This window comes from Pan paniscus, chromosome 1 (assembly GCF_029289425.2).
Source record: "Pan paniscus chromosome 1, NHGRI_mPanPan1-v2.0_pri, whole genome shotgun sequence".
In the NCBI taxonomy this organism is placed as follows: domain Eukaryota; kingdom Metazoa; phylum Chordata; class Mammalia; order Primates; family Hominidae; genus Pan; species Pan paniscus.
This window is the reverse complement of record NC_073249.2, coordinates 22,129,269-22,146,622: the sequence shown is the minus strand read 5'-3', so window position 1 is coordinate 22,146,622 and position 17,354 is coordinate 22,129,269. Positions and strand designations below refer to the sequence as shown.

Sequence of the window (17,354 nt, the reverse complement as noted above, 5' to 3'; positions counted from 1 at the left end):
ACAGGGAGGATCCAGAAGATATGGAATGCATGGTCCTTACACTCAAGAAGTTTATAATCTATTTAGCAAAATCTAAGATTCAAAATAGCAGCAAACACCATACACCTAGGTATTAGACATTTATACCCTGGTGCTTTACCAACACAGTCAGATTCTGAGCAAGAAAGATGGGTGGAGATCAGAGTGCTTAGGAAAATCTTTAGGAATCTCATCTTTCTCCCGAGGAGAAAAGTGGGGAAAGAGGAATGTAAGGCATGGAATCTTGAAGGCTGGAGACTTGAGGACAAAAATGTCATTTCTTACTGAGCAGCAGGCCATCTAGAATTATGTAACCAAGTTGAATGGGACAAGACAAGTGAATTTATCAAAATGGGGTGCCTAAAACCGTGCTGTACAATGTGGCAGCTGTTAGTCATGTGTGGCTATTTAAATATAAATTAATTAAAGTTCAATAAAATTAAAATTTTACTTCCTCAGTCTCACTAGCCACATGTAGGTGGCCAATTGCCATATGTGGCTAGTGGTACCATATTGGATAGTGCAGATATAAAACGTTTCCATCATTACAGAAAGTTCTCTTGGACAATGAAGTTCTAGAACCACAGAAGTGTTGAGCAACAGGCAGAAAGGCATGGCTCAAAAGAATTCCCCAAGCCAACTGGCATGCTGGGGTTTCTGGCTTACACATGATTTCCATGACCACAAGTTGTGCAAAATGTGAAAGAGGTCTAATTAATTTAACAAATACACATTGAGCACCTACTAATACAAGAAGGCTAGGTGATATGAGAGACACAAAAGTAAAGCAGGTTCGAGTCTCAAAGAACTGGACATGAAGAGAGGAAATAAAGGCCTGTACATGAATAACAATAGTGCCAAATAAAAAGTGATAAGCAACCCTGTCTGTACTAAAAATACAAAATTAGCTGGGTGTGGTAGCACATGCCTGTAATCCCAGCTATTCAGGAGGCTGAGGCAGGAGAATCGCTTGAACCCGGGAAACAGAGGTTTCAGGGAGCCCAGATCGCGCCATTGCACTTCAGCATGGGCAAAAAAACCGAAACTCTGTCTCAAAAATAAACAAACAAACAAACAAACAAATAAATAAATAAAGCGATAAGCATCCGAGGGGCTGCAATTCAAGCATGCAGGTGCTGAACGAAAGGACAGATTACTTCTGTTTGAAGGTTTCAAGAAGACTTCTTAGATAGGCATTATTTGAACTAAACCTCGAAGAAAGCAGTGGGGTGCGGTGGAAAGATCCCAGGGGACCAGGAGTCCAGAGATTATCTCTAGGCTCAGTTATGTCCTAATTAACTGTGTGATCTTAGGTAAGTCAGGCTCCAGGCCCCACTGTCTTTATCAATTGGGTAACAGAAGCAAAGAGGAACTAAATGTCCAGGCCGGGAGACCAATAAAAGCAAAAGCACAGGGATAGATTGATAAGTGTAGAGGAAATCAAATAGTCTACTTAATAATGAAGTGTAGCCATAGTACAGCTATCTTATAACTTGTACCTGGGCATTATATAATTCTTGAACAACCCCAAAAATGTGTATATAAAAATGAAAAGTCACCATCACAAAAAACAAAAGCTAGATTTTGGTAATGTCTTGATAGTTTAGATCAGATATGAGAAGCAAAGCAGATAGAATGGAAGTGATTGTATTTGCATTTAAATATGGTTGTGAAGTGGAGCTGGAGAATAACTACTATTTTGGTTCCCTTTGGGAAAAGGCTGTCATTCATGAAATTATGAGCAAGTGCCACACTTCAGGAAACAATAAATAAAATTACAGGACATTTCTGAGGGGGAAGAAAAGCAAGCTAGAATTTGAAGCTGAGAAATCACTATCGAACAGGTGGTTAAAAGGATAAAGCTGACATGAAAAGAGTAAAGCCAAGAACATGGGAGTTAAAATGAAATGTAGATCGTATGTGGAATGTGGAGCCCCTTGTTAAAAAGCAGACAGAAAAATAGTGCATAAAATACCAGCTCAGCAGGTTTGTCGATCTTTATCTCTGGAGCGAACATGAATATACATAGAGAAATATTTGCATTTTGCAGCTGTACCAAAGCATCTGTCGGTAGATCCATTATCATTTTCTTGTGTATATATTTTCATATCCACATAGAAACATTTGAGTAGGTAAAAATATATGCTCTGTGTGTTCAAATATACTAAAATATTTACTTAATGGTTAGCATTAAAAGTTCCTAGTAATTGTTTTTCTAACCCCACAGCTTCCTACTAGCTAAGGGCACATTTCTTAGTTCTTCCTTTTTTTCTCTAAAATCCTGAAAATAAGATCCAATATAGCCAGGTGCAGTGGCTCATGCCTGTAATCCCAGCACTTTGGGAGGGTGAGGCGGACGGATCACCTGAGGTCAGGGGTTTGAGACTAGCCTGGCCAACATGGTGAAACTCCATTTCTACTAAAACTGCAAAAATTAGCCAGGCGTGGCGGGTGCCTGTAATTCCAGCTACATGGGAGGCTGAGGCAGGAGAATCGCTTGAACCCGGGAGGCAGAGGTTGCAGTTAGCCGAGATCACGCCACTGCATTCCAGCTTGGGTGACAGAGTGAGACTCTGTCTCAAAAAAAAAAAGAATCCAATATAGCTAAGAGAAGACACATAGCTATTATAAATAGAGATATGTGATCACCTACCCATCCAAGTTTTAAAAATAGTCTTAAGTGCTATTCCCTCAAAGATCTGTAGAATTTGCTTTAAAAATAAATATGGGTTGGGCATGATGGCTCACATCCGTAATCCTAGAACTTTGAGAGGCTGAGGTGGAAGGATGGCTTGAGGTCAGGAGTTCAAGACCAGCCTGGGCAACATAGTAAGACCCGCCCCCCACCCCATCTCTCCAAAAACATTTTTAAAAAATTGACCAGGCATGCTAGTACATGCCTGTAGTTTCAGCTCCTTGGGAGACTGAGGCAGGCAGATTGCTTGAGCCTGGGAGTTCGAGGCTTCAGTGAGTTATGATGGCACCAGTGCACCCAGCCTGGGCAACAGAATGAGACTCCATCTCCAAAAATAATAAATAAATAAATAAATAAATAAATAAGTATTCTTTTTTATAGTGCAATGATCTGTGATTTTATAAATCTGTGGGTGCAATTGTATCTCTTTATGATTCCTAATATAGTTTATTTGTGCTCTTTTGTTTCTTTATCAGTCTTATTAAAGATTGGGTAATCAAACTGGATTTTTTTCTTAAAACTAACTTTCATTTGTATTTATTTACTCTATTTTATGACTTTGGTTTCTATTTCAGCCTTTTCTTCCCTTATTTTTACTGATGCCTCCTTCTGTTATGGGTCAAATTGTGCCCCCTGCCCAAAGATAGGTTTAAGTTTCAATCTCCAGTACTTCAGAATGTGACTTTATTTGGCAACAGGGTCATTGCAGATGCAATTAGCTAAGTTCAGATGAGGTCATAGTGGAGTAGGGTGGGCCTCTAATCCAACAAGACTGGTGTCCTTAAAAGAAGAGGGAAATATGGACACAGACACAGACACAGAGGAAGATGATGTGAAGACACACAGGGAAAACATCATGTAAAAACAGGCTTGGAGTGGTGCACCTACAAGGCGAGGAACATCTGAAGCTGCCAGAAGTTGTGAGAGAGGCATGGAGTAATTCCTTTCCTAGAACCTTCAGAGGGAGCATGGCCCTGCCTATACTGATAACGATGGTTCAACTTACAATTTTTCAACTATACAATGCTTTAAAAGCAATTCAGTAGAAACTATACTTCAAGTAACCATGCAACCATTCAATTTTTCACTTTCGGTACAGTATTCAATAAATTACACAAGATATTGAAAAATAGGCTTTGTATTACATGGTTTTGTCCAATGGTAGGCTAATGTATGTGTTCTGAGCACATTTAATTTAGGCTAGGCTAAGCTGTGATGTTTGGTAAGTTAGGTGTATTCAATGCATTTTTTTTTTTTTTTGAGGTGGCGTTTCACTCCTGTCTCCCAGGCTGGAGTGCAATGGCACAATCTCGGCTCACTGCAACCTCCGCCTCCTGGGTTCACGCGATTCTCATGCCTCAGCCTCCTGAGTAGCTGGGACCACAGGCATGTGCCACCACACCCAGCTGATTTTTGTATTTTTAGTAGAGACGGAGTTTCAACATGTTGACCAGGCTGGTCTCTGGTCTTGAACTCCTGACCTCTGGTGATCTGCCCACTTCGTCCTCCCAAAGTGTTGGGATTACAGGTGTTAGCCACCACGCCTGGACTGATTTGGGGTTTTAAAAAATTCATTCTCACTTGGGAGGCCAAGGCGGGTGAATCACTTGAGGTCAGGAGTTTGAGACCAGCCTGACCAACATAGTGAAACCCTGTCTGTACTGAAAATACAAAAATTAGCCAGGTGTGGTGGCGTGTGCCTGTAATCTCAGCTACTTGGGAGGCTGCGGCAGAAGAATCGCTTGATCCTGATGGACTGGAGGTTGCAGTGAGCCTAGATCATGCCATTGCACTCCAACCTGTGTGACAGAGTGAGACTCTGTCTGGAAAAAAAAAATCATTCTGATAATCTCTTTTTGAAAGTCAATGTTTAACACGTTTATGGTTGCTGAGGCTAATGATAATGTTTCAACTTATTTTTAATTTTCTTATTTTTTCATCTTATGTTTATCATTCTTTGCTTACTTTTTCCTTTTTCCTTCCTTCTCTTGTGTTGAAAACATTTTCTATAGTCCTTTTTTCTTCTGCTGTTACTTTAGGAGCCAGACATGGTAACTTATTTATTTTAGTAGTTGTCCTCATAGTGTTAACTTGCATACTTAACGATTCCATATTCTAAGAACATCTAAATTATTAAATATTCCTCTTCTTTTTCCTTTCTAGAGTAGGAGAAGCCTGCCTTGCCTCTGGCTTCAAGTAGTGATAATTCAATTAATATTCAATCAATATTCAATTAATATTTCAATTAATATTTTTGGGGGGACATAGTCTCACTCTGTTGCCAGGCTTGAGGGCAGTGGCGTGATCTTGAGTTTAAACAATTCTCCTGCCTCAGCCTCTTGAGTAGCTGAGATTACAGGCGTGCACCACCACGCCCAACTAATTTTTGTATTTTCAGTAGAGACGGTGTTTTGCCATGTTGGCAAGGCTGGTCTTGAACTCCTGGCCTCAAGTGATCCGCCTGCCTTGGCCTCCCAAAGTGCTGAGATTACAGGCATGAGCCACTGTGCCCAGCCACAGTTAATTTTTTATCTACTTTTTTTTTTTTTTTTATAAAATAGTAAACATTTTTCAAAAATAAAAAAGATGTGGAAAATATCATTTCTTAGCCCCTGGATTCTGGAATTTTCTAATGATTATTTTTACCAAGTAAATAAGCCCAGGAGTAAATGAAATGTGGTTTACTGCTTGTGCTTCCTGGAATTTCTTGCAGCCAACACAGAATCACAGCATCTCAGAGTTGGAAGGAATTCTTCATATGACCACATTGATTTTTTTTTTCCTGTTGGTCGGCATCAGATTTGTGAAGGTTAGTGACTAAAAGGCTAAGACTTTAGAGAGTCCAGTGGCAAAGGTAGAAGTCCACTTCAAAGGAAGTTCAGACACCCAGCTGGTTCCTCTGAGGATAATTTATTTTCATGAAAACTTTCTGATGAGACCAGAGAGCAGAGAAGGCCATTTCCCTTTTCAGCTTATTACAAATGGAGTCATATTGTCAGTGGCATGCTGTTACATGTTTACAACCAGCTCTCCAAAAACAAAACAAAACAAACAAACAAACAAACAAACAAAAAAAAACCATAGAAGTGGTTGCTAACTTCCATAGTGGAAATACTCCCACCATGGCTACCAATGTGTCATCACTAAACACAGAATTGGGAAAAGATGCCCACATAGATTCTCTGCACTGATGGGAGTCAGTTTCAGCACACTACTACAACAATACCAAATACAGTAGATACATTCCCAACCTCAACTTAACCTCTCAGAAGCATTAGACATAGTTGCTTGCACCGTTATTGAAACACTCTCCCCTTGGTCTTTTTGTCACCATGCTGTCCTCTCCTTTCTCCTATGTCCAGGCTAATCCAAGTCTCATAGCTAACCCTATCTCCTCTCCTCTGCCTCTATGTATTAGAGACCACTTGGCACTCCTTATGGACCCTGTTTCTTTCTTCTCTCTACACTTTCCCCCAAGTAATCTTATTCAGTCCTGTAGCTTTACTTTTATTTCATTTTATGTTATTTTATTTTTTGAGACAGAGTCTCGCTCTGTCACCCAGGCTGGAGTGCAGTGGTGTGATCTTGGCTCACTGCAAACTCCACCTCCTGGGTTCAAGCGATTCTCCTGCCTCAGTCTCCCGAGTAGCTGGGATTACAGGCACGAGCCACCATGCCCAGCTAATTTTTGTATTTTTAGTAGAGATGGAGTTTTTCCGTGTTGGCTAGGCTGGTCTTGAACTTCTGACCGCAAGTAATCCACCCATCTCCGCCTCCCAAAGTGTTGGGATTACAGGGGTGAGTCACTGTGCCCGGCCCAGTTCTGTGGGTTTAAATATCACCAAATGCTGATAACACCCACATTTTAATCTCCAGTCCAGGCCTTTTTTTCTGACCTCCAGGCTTGTGTAGCCAACTGCCTACTCACATATCTCAGAGGCAACTCAAATTTAACTTGTCCAAACCTGAACTCTTGATCTTCCTCCTCCCATCTTCCTTATCTAAATATATGTTACTACCATCTGTTCATTTGCTAAAGCCACAAACCTAGGAGTCATCTTTTCAAATGCCCTCTCCTTTGCTTATAACCGCCAGCCCATTACCAAATACTACTGATTCCACTTTCAAAATATTTCTCAAGTCTTTTCCTATTTCTCCATCTCCAAGTCCTTATTCCCTCTCAAATGGACTACTGCAACTCAATTGCTACGCACCATCCCACCCTCTTTTCCTGCCCCTCCCTCTTATGCTCACTATGGTGGCCAGAGAGATCTTTGAAACATAGTTCAAGCCTTGATAAGGATCCTTATATGGTTAGTGACTAAAAGGATCAGACTTCCAAGAGTCCTGTGGCAACGGTAAAATCCTACTTCAAAGGAAGTTCAGATACCCACCTGGTTCCTCTGAAGAGAATTTATTTTCGTGAAAAATGTTCTGAAAACTTTCTGGTGGGACCAGAGAGTGGAGAAGCCCATTTCCCTCCTCTCATATAAGGAGAAGTCCTTATATGGACTGCAAGCATCTGCATGATCAGATTTAAGTTTAAATCTCCATCCTCATCTCCTACCACGCTCCTCACTTACTACACTCTAGCCACATTAAGTTGTTTTCGGTTCTTAACCATGAAAACACCATCTTATCTTGGATCTTTCACATATGCAGTTCATTTTCCTGAAATGCTGCATGTGCCCCACCCTATAACCTTCCATCTAAACCTCGCCTTTCTGACACTCACTCATTCTGATGCTCTCGGCTCATCATTTTTTCAAAGAGGCCTTTCTTGGTCTCCCAATCAAAATCCAGTCCTCTCTTGTAGTCTCTCATGGTTTTCCATTTATTTTCCTCATAGCGCTTAATATGGCTTATAATTCTAAGTACTGATTCTGCTTGTTTAATGTCTATCTTCCTCCCTTAGACTACAGGCTCCATGGCTGCAAGGATCATGTCTGTTATATTCATTGTATACCCAAGGCCTATCTTACAATAAGTGCTCAATAAACATTTGCTGAATGAAGTAATACATAAACAAATGAATGAAACTTCAGATTTTCACATAAGTCCTTTTAGGTTATACATTTGGGACATGTATAAAGGGGAGGTTGGAGTGGCTGTTGGCATTGAAGCTTTAGAATGCTGTGATAGAAAAAAAATTATAGTTCCTTTAATGAGAGGACTGTTATAGCACTATAAAGTGGAATGATTTGTTCTGAAAAGGAATCCTAGAAAACAAACCAAAGAAAACATGAACTTTTCCGAGGACTAGAATTCAAAACAAATGATCAAGTAATAATATAATCACCAAGTAGATTCATTTTATGAAAAGAAGTGCTGAAGGAGAACTCTAGCATAGAAGTCAGACAATATGCTCTGGAGTTAGAGTTGATTCTGTCACCTAAATAGCTGTGTGAACTTGAACAAATTCCTTAGTCTCTCATTTCCTTCCTCTCTAAATCAGGGACATTAATATCACTGACTTCTTAAGGTTTTTGTGAGATAATGCATCAAAAACACATTTTACCCCTGAGGTCTCTCTACCTTTAGTTAATTTCTCTGAGCTCCAGTATTTTCATTTATAAAACAATGGATTTGTGCTTGACTTCTCTTAAGAGCCTCCAGTGCAAAGACCCTTTTTATTCTATGTAGTTGGATGCTCTCAAAGCCATCCCTACTCTCAGTTAACTAGATGAAGGGCACTGCACTGTAAGGGTCCCCTGTGGTACACCTGGGCAGGAACAGGGTGTATTGGGCACTGTTTTGTAAGGAGACTGCTTGTCTGGTGTGCCCTTACCCAGTACAATGAGTTTTAGAATCAACTTTTAAATATGTTTTAAAAATATTTATGGACTTTTTTTCTTTTCAAGAATAGTACATACTAGTAAGTATACTCCATTAGGGCAGGAGCTATACCATCTCCCTTTTCTCTTTCATTTAGTTAATTTTCTTAAATAGACTTTATTTTTTAGAGCAGTTTAGGTTCATAGCAAAAATAAGTGGAGGCCAGGCACGGTGGCTCATGCCTGTAATCCCAGCACTTTAGGAGGCTGGGGCAGGTGGATTGCTGGACCCTAGGAATTTGAGACTAGCCTAGGCAACATAGCAAGATCTTGTCTCTACTAAACATCAAAAAAATTAGCTGGGCATGGTGGCACTTTCCTGTAATCCCAGCTACTTGGGAGGCTGAGGTTGGAGGATCGCTTGAGCCCAGGAGGTCGAGGCTGCAATGAGCTGTGATTGAGCCACTGCACTTCAGCCTGAGTGACAGAGTGAGATCCTATCTCAAAAAAAAAAAAATACTGGAATAGATACAGAGTTCCCATATATCTTCTATCCCTGCACATGCATAGTCTTTCCTACTATCAACATCTTCCACCAGATTGGTACATTTCTTACAATTGATGAATCTACATTGACACATCACTATGACACAAAATCCAGAGTTTACATTAGGGTTCACTCTTGGTATCTTACGTTCTATGGGTTTGAAAAAAATGTATGATGACATCCACCATTATAGTGTCATACAGAGCAGTTTCACTGCCCTAAAAATCCTCCGCGTTCTGTGTCTTATCCCTCCCTCCCCGACAATGATTAATGATTTTTTACTGTCCCCATAGTTTTGCCTTTTCCAAAATGTCATGTCATTGGAATTATACAGCCTATAGCCATTCAGATTGGCTTCTTTCACTTAGTAACATGCACTTAACTTTCCTCCATGTCTTTTCCTGGTTTGTTAGCTCATTTCCTTCTAGTACTGAGTAATACCCCATTGTCCAGATGTACCAGTATATTTATCCATTCACCTACCAAATGACATTTGGTTGCCTCTGAATTTTGGCAACTATGAATAAATCAACACCTGTGTGCAGGTTTTGTGTGGACATAATTTTTTTAACTCACTTGGGTAAATACCAAGGAGTGTGAGTGCTGGACTGTACGTGAAGAATATGTTGTGTTTTGTAAGAAACTGCCAAACTGTCTTCCAAAGTGGCTGAAACATTTTGCATTCCCACCAGCAAAGAGTGAGCCTTTCTGTTGCTCCACATCCTCATCAACATTTGGTGTTGTCAGTGTTCTGGGTTTTGGCCATTCTAATAGGTGTGTAGTGGTGCCTCTTTGTTTAAATTTGCATTTCCCTGATGAGGTATAATGTTGAGCATCTTTTCATATGCTTATTTGCCATCTGTGTATCTTCTATGGTGAGGTGCCTGTTAAGATCTTTGGTTCATGGCTGGGCGTGGTGGCTGACGCCTGTAATCCCAGCACTTTGGGAGGCTGGGGCAGGCGGATCACAAAGTCAGGAGATCCAGACCATCCTGGCTAACACCGTGAAACCCTGTCTCTACTAAAAATACAAAAAAAAAAAAAAAAAAAAAAAAATTAGCCGGACGTGGCGGCGGGCTCCTGTAGTCCCAGCTATTTGGGAGGCTGAGGCAGGAGGATGGTGTGAACCTGGGAGGCGGAGCTTGCAGTGAGCCAAGATTGCGCCACTGCACTACAGCCTGGGTGACAGAGCGAGACTCTGTCTCAAAAAAAAAAAAAGATCTTTGGTTCTTTTTTTCTTTTTTTTGAGACGGAGTTTTGCTCTTGTTGCCCAGGATGGAATGCAATTGCATGATCTTGGCTCACTTCAACCTCCACCTCCCGGGTTCAAGTGATTCTCCTGCCTCAGCCTGCTGAGTAGCTGGGATTATAGGCATGTGCCACCATGCCCAGGTAATTTTTTTTTTTTTTTTTTTTTTAGTAGAGGCAGGGTTTCACCATGCTGGTAAGGCTGGTCTCAAACTCTTGACCTCCGGTGATCCACCTGCCTTGGCCTCCCAAACTGCTGGGATTACAGGCGTGAGCCACCACACCCAGGGCTTTGGCTCATTTTTTGATGGGGTTTAGCGTTTTCTTATTTTAAAAACATCAATTGTTTAATTTAATCGTTTTTGCTATATTCAGAGTTTTGCACCCATCGACCCCCTACAATCAATTTCATCATTTTTTTATCTCCAAAAGGAAACCCATACTCATCAGAAGAAACTCATCATTCTCCCCTCTCCCAGCCCCAGGCAACCATTAATCTACAGTTGACCCTGGAGCAACATGGGGCTTGAGGGCACTGACCCCCTGTGAAGCCACAAATCTATGTATAACTTTGGACTGCCCCTAAATTTAACTACTAATAGCCTACTGTTGACTGGAAGCCTTACTGATAACAAACAATCGATTAACATATACATATTATATACTATATTCTTACAGTAATTAGAGAAAATAAAATTTTATTAAGAAAATCATAAGGAAGATAAAATATATTTACTATTCATTAAGTGGAAGTGAATCAAAATAAAGGGATCATCATGGCAAGTGGGAGGCAGAACTAGATTGCAGCTCTGACTTGGATGGACAGAGCAGCATGCAGAGGCTAGCGTTGTGAATTTTAGCTCCAGAACAACTGCAGGAATAAACCAGGAATCCCAAGAGGACCCACAGACCCTCTGAAGGAAGTGGATTGCTCCTGCAGGACCCAGGAGACACCCCAAATATTGTGTGTCCAAAGTGTGAAAGTGGGAAAGGGAGATCTTCTGCCCCTGAGGCACATACCCCCACTGGGGAAACTGAAGGTCTTGTTTGCGGGAGAAGTTTCTGACCTCACCTGAAGCTGAGTCAATTTAGAGAGTCACGCAAAATACAGAGGTAGAGGAAGCAGCAGGAAAGGCCCTGGGAGCTTGCTGGGTCCCCAAGCAGCCCATTCCTGCCTGGCACCACAGGGATCTTTGGGAGGGTGGCCAGAGGCGGGGGGAAAACACCGCAGGGAGAAGAAAGTCTTCAGTTGAACTTTGTAACAATTTGAAGCAGGTGAGAAGCCTCCTGGCCAGAACTTTGGGTGGGGATGGGGGGCGTGAATCCAGCGTGCAGACTCCACAGGTAGGGGAAGAACTAAAGCCTTTTTCTTTCACAGCCAGGAGGCGGGTAGCCTGGGGCAAGTTCTCAGCCCTGCTTGCCCACTGCCTAGAAACAGACTTGGTGCTGTTAGCAGGGACACAGTAGGAGTGAGACCAGCCCTTCAGATTGTGTGGGAGCTGGGTGAGGCCTGTGACTGCCAGCTTTCCCTCACTTCCCTATCAACCTGCATGATTCAGAAGAGGCAGCCATAATCCTCCCAGGCACACAACTCCAGTGACCTGGGAACCTCACCCCCATCTCCCACAGCAGTCACAGCAAGACCCGCCCAAGGAGAGTCTGAACTCAGACACGCCTAGCCCCTTCCCCCACCTGATGGTCCTTCTCTACCCACCCTGGTAGCTGAAAACAAAGGGCATATACACTTGGGAGTTCTAGGGCCCTACCCACAACCAGTTCCTCTCCATACTACCACAGCTGACGCTCTCTGGAAAGCACCACCTCCTGGCAGGAGGCCAACCAGCACAATAATAGCGCATTAAACCACCAAAGCTAAGAACTGTCACAGAGTCCATTTCACTCCCTGGCACCCTCCACCTCCACAAGAACAGGCGCTGGTATCCGCAGCTGAGAGACCCATAGATGGCTCACATTACAGGACTCTGTGCAGACAAACTCCAGTACCAGCCCAAAGCCTGGTAGACTTGCTGGGTGGCTAGACCCAGAAGAGAGATAACAATCACTGCAGCTCCGCTCTCAGGAAGTCACATCCATAGGAAAAGGGGGAGAGTACTACATCAAGGGAACACCTCATGGGACAAAAGAATCTGAACGGGCCGGGCGCGGTGGCTCACGCCTGTAATCCCAGCACTTTGGGAGGCCGAGGTGGGCGGATCACAAGGTCAGGAGATCAAGACCATCTTGCCTAACATGGTGAAACCTCGTCTCTACTAAAAAATACAAAAAATTAGCTGGGCGTGGTGGCGGGCACCTGTAGTCCCAGCTACTCGGGAGGCTGAGGCAGGAGAATGGAGTGAACCCGGGAGGCAGAGCTTGCAGTGAGCAGAGATCGCACCACTGTACTCCAGCCTGGGAGACAGGGCGAGACTCCATCTCAAAAAAAAAAAAAAGAATCTGAATGACACCCTTCAGCCCTAGCCCTTCCCTCTGACAGAGCCTACCCAAATGAGAAGGAACCAGAAAACCAACTCCGGTAATATGACAAGATATTACCTAAATGCCCCACTTAAATGATACAGAACTGCAGAATGGATAAGAACTCACCAAACATCTGCTGCCTTCAAGAGACTCACCTAACACATAAAGACTCACATAAAGTAAAGAGGTGGAAAAAGGCATTTCATGCAAATGGACACCAAAAGTGAGCAGGGGTAGCTATTCTTATATAAGACAAAACAAACTTTAAAGCCACAGCAGTTAAAAAAGACAAAGAGGGACATTATACAACGGTAAAAGGCCTTGTCCAACAGGAAAATATCACAATCCTAAAAATATATGCACCTAACACTGGAGCTCCCAAATTTATAAAACAGTTACTACTAGACATAAGAAATGAGATAGACAGCAACACAATAATAGTGGGGGACTTCAATACTCCACTGACAGCACTAGACAGGTCATCAAGACAGAAAGTCAACAATGGATTTAAACTATACCTTGGAACAAATGGACTTCACAGATATATAGGAACATCTCATCCAACAACCACAGAACACACATTCTATTCAACAGCACATGGAACTTTCTCCAAGATACACCATATGATAGGCCACAAAATGAGCCTCAATAAATTTAAGAAAATTGAAATTATATCAAGCATTCTCTCAGACCACAGTGGAATAAAACTGGAAACCAATTTCAAAATGAACCTTCAAAACCATGCAAATATATGGAAATTAAATAAGCTGCTCCTGAATAAGCACTGGGTCAAAAACGAAATCAAGAGGGAAATTTTAAAAAGTCTTTGAACTGAACGACAAAAATGACACAACCTATCAAAACCCCTGGGATACAGCAAAGGTGGTGCTAAGAGGAAACTTCATAGCCCTAAACACTTATATCAAAAAGACTGAAAGAGCACAAACTGACATTCTAAGGTCATACCTCAAGGAACTAGAGAAACAAGAACAAAGCAAACCCAAACCCAGCAGAAGAAAGGAAATAACCAAGATCAGAGCAGAACCTAATGAAATTGAAACAAACAAAATGCAAACAAACAAACAAAAAAATGAAACAAAAAGCTGGTTCTTTGAAAAGATAAATAACATTGATAGACCATAGCAAGATTAACCAAGAAAAGAAGACAGAAAATCCAAATAAGCTCAATAAGAAATGAAATGGGAGATATTACAGCTGACACCACTTAAATACAAAAGATCATTCAAGGCTACTATGAACACCTTTATGCACATAAACTAGAAAACTTAGAAGAGGCTGGACGCGGTGGCTCACATCTGTAATCCCAGCACTTTGGGAGGCTGAGGTGGGTGGATCACGAGGTCAGGAGTTCAAGACCAGCCTGGCTAATATGGTGAAACCCCATCTCTACTAAAAATACAAAAGTTAGCCAGGTGTAGTGGTGCATGCCTGTAGTCCCAGCTATGCAGGGGGCTGAGGCAGGAGAATCGCTTGAACCCAGGAGGTGGAAGTTGCAGTGAGCTGAGGTTGTGCCACTGCACTCCAGTCTGGGTGACAGAATGAGACTCCATCTCGAAAAAAAGAAAGAAAGAAAGAAAGAAAATAAAAAGAATAAGAAATCCTAGAAGAGGTGGATGAATTTCTGGAAAAATACAACCCTCCTAGCTTAAATCAGGAAGAATTAGATACCCTGAACAGACCAATAACAAGCAGCAAGACTGAAATGGTAATTTAAAAATTACCAACAAAAAAAAGCCCAGGACCAGATGGATTTTCAATAGAATTCTACCAGACATTCAAAGAGGAATTGGTACCAATCCTTTTGACACTATTCCACAAGATAGGGAAAGAAGGAACCCTCCCTAATTCATTCTATGCAGCCAGCGTCACCCTAATTCCAAAACCAAGAAAGGACACAACCAAAAAAGAAAACTACAGACCGATACCCCTGATGAACATAGATGCTAGAATCCTTAACAAAATACTAGCTAATTGAATCCAGCAACATATCAAAAAGGTAATCCACCATGACCAAGTGGGTTTTATACCAGGGATGCAGGGCAGGGGTGGTTTAACATATGCAAGTCAATAAATGTGATATACCACATAAACAGAATTAAAAACAAAAATCACATGATCATCTCAATAGGTAGAGAAGAAGCATTCGACAAAATCCAAGCATCCCTTTATGATTAAAACTCTCAGCAAAATTGACGTACAAGGGACATACCTAAATTTAATAAAAGCTATCTATGACAAACCCACAGCCAACATAATACTGAATGGGGAAAAGTTGAAAGCATTCCTTCTGGGAACTGGAACAAGACAAGGATGCCCACTCTCACCACTCCTCTTCAACGTAGTACTGGAAGTCCTAGCCAGAGCAATCAGACAAGAAAGAAATAAAGGGCATCCAAATCAGTAAAGAGAGGAAGTCAAACTGTCACTGTTTGCTGATGCTATGATCACTTACCTCGGAAACCCTAAAGACTCCTTCAGAAAGCTCCTAGAACTGATAAAAGAATTCAACAAAGTTTCTGGATTGAAGATTAATGTACACAAATCAGTAGCTCTTCTATACACCAACAGTGACCAAACAGAGAATCAAATCAAGAACTCAACACCCTTTATAATAGCTGTGAAAAAATTAAAATACTTAGGAATATACCTAATCAAGGATGCAAAAGACCTCTGCAAGGAAAACTACAAAACACTGCTGAAAGAAATCATAGATGTCACAAACAAATACAAACACATCCCATGCTCATGGATGGGTATAATCAATATTGTGAAAATGACCATATTGCCAAAAGCAGTCTACAAATTCAACACAATCCCTATCAAAATACCACCATCATTCTTCATAGAATTAGAAAAAACAACTCTAAAATTCATATGGAACCAAAAAAGAACCTGCATAGCCAAAGCAAGACTAAACAAAAAGAACAAATCTAGAGGCATCATACTACCTGATTTCAAACTATACTGTAAGGCCATAATCACCAAAACAGCATGCTACTGGTATAAAAATAGGCACACAGATCAATGGAACAGAATAGAGAATCCAGAAATAAACCCAAATACCTACAGCCAACTGATCTTTGACAAAGCAAACAAAAACATAAAGTGAGGAGGCCAGGCGTGGTGGCTCACGCCTGTAATCCCAGAACTTTGGGAGGCCAAGGTGGGTGGATCATGAGGTCAGGAGATTGAGACCATCCTGGCTAACACGGTGAAACCCTCTCTCTACTAAATATACAAAAAATTATCCGGGAGTCGTGGCGGGCGCCTGTAGTCCCAGCTACTCAGGGGGCTGAGGCAGGAGAATGGCGCGAACCCAGGAGGTGGAGCTTGCAGTGAGCTGAGATCGTGCCACTGCACTCCAGCCTGGGTGACAGAGCGAGACTCCATCTCAAAACAAACAAAAACAACAACAACAACAACAAAAAGCCACCACCACCAACAACAACAAAAAACATAAAGGACACCCTTTTCAACAAATGGTGCTGGGATAATTGGCTAGCCACATGTAGGAGAATGAAACTGGATCCTCATCTCTCAGCTTATACAAAAATCAACTCAAGATGGATTAAGGACTTAAATCTAATACCTGAAACTATAAAAATTCTAGAAGATAACATTGGAAAAACCCTTCTAGATATTGGTTTAGGCAAGGACTTGATGACCAAGAACCCAAAAGCAAATGCAATAAAAACAAAGATAAATAGCTGAGACCTAATTAAACTAAAGAGGTTTTGTATGGCAAAAGGAACAGCCAGCAGAGTAAACAGACAACCCACAGAGTGGGGGAAAATCTTCACAATCTGTACATCTGACAAAGGACTAATATCCAGAATCTACAATGAACTCAATGAAATCAGCAAGAGAAAAATAATCCCATGAAAAAGTGGGCTAAGGACATGAATAGATAATTCTCAAAAGAAGATATATAAATGGCCAACAAACATATGAAAAAATGCTCAACATCACTAATGATCAGGGAAATGCAAATTAAAACCACAATGCAATACCACCTTACTCCTGCAAGAATGGCCATAATCAAAAAAATAAAAAAACAGTAGATGTTGGTGTGGATGCGGTGATCAGACAACACTTCTACTCTGCTGGTGGGAATGAAAACTAGTACAGCCACTATGGAAAACAGTGTGGAGATTCCTTAAAGAACTAAAAGTAGAACTACCATTTGATCCAGCAGTCCCACTACTGGATATCTACCCAGAGGAAAAGGATTCATTATATGAAAAAGATACTTGTACATGCATGTTTATAGCAGCACAATTCGCAATTGCAAAATCATGGAACCAACCCAAATGCCCATCAATTGAGTGGATAAAGAAACTGTGATATATATATATATATATATATATATATATATATATATTGGAATACTACTCAGCCATTAAAAGGAATGAATTAACAGCATTCACAGTGACCTGGATGATCTTGGAGACTATTAGTCTAAGTGAAGTAACTCAGAAATGGAAAACCAAACACCGTATGTTTTCACTGATATGTGGGAACTAAGATATGAGGATGCAAAGGCATAAGAATAATACAATAGACTTTGGGGACT

General features: G+C 41.3%; 1 long non-coding RNA gene across 1 annotated transcript in view; it reads left to right on the top strand.

Annotated features, from left to right (window-relative positions):
* Nucleotides 1–3,511: 3,511 nt before the first annotated feature.
* The window catches only part of LOC134728880 (uncharacterized), a 32,238-nt gene continuing 18,395 nt past the window's right edge, over nucleotides 3,512–17,354 (top strand). Inside the window, exon 1 of the long non-coding RNA XR_010109739.1 lies at nucleotides 3,512–5,522. This is a non-coding gene — a long non-coding RNA (uncharacterized LOC134728880). The remainder of the gene's footprint in view (nucleotides 5,523–17,354) is intronic.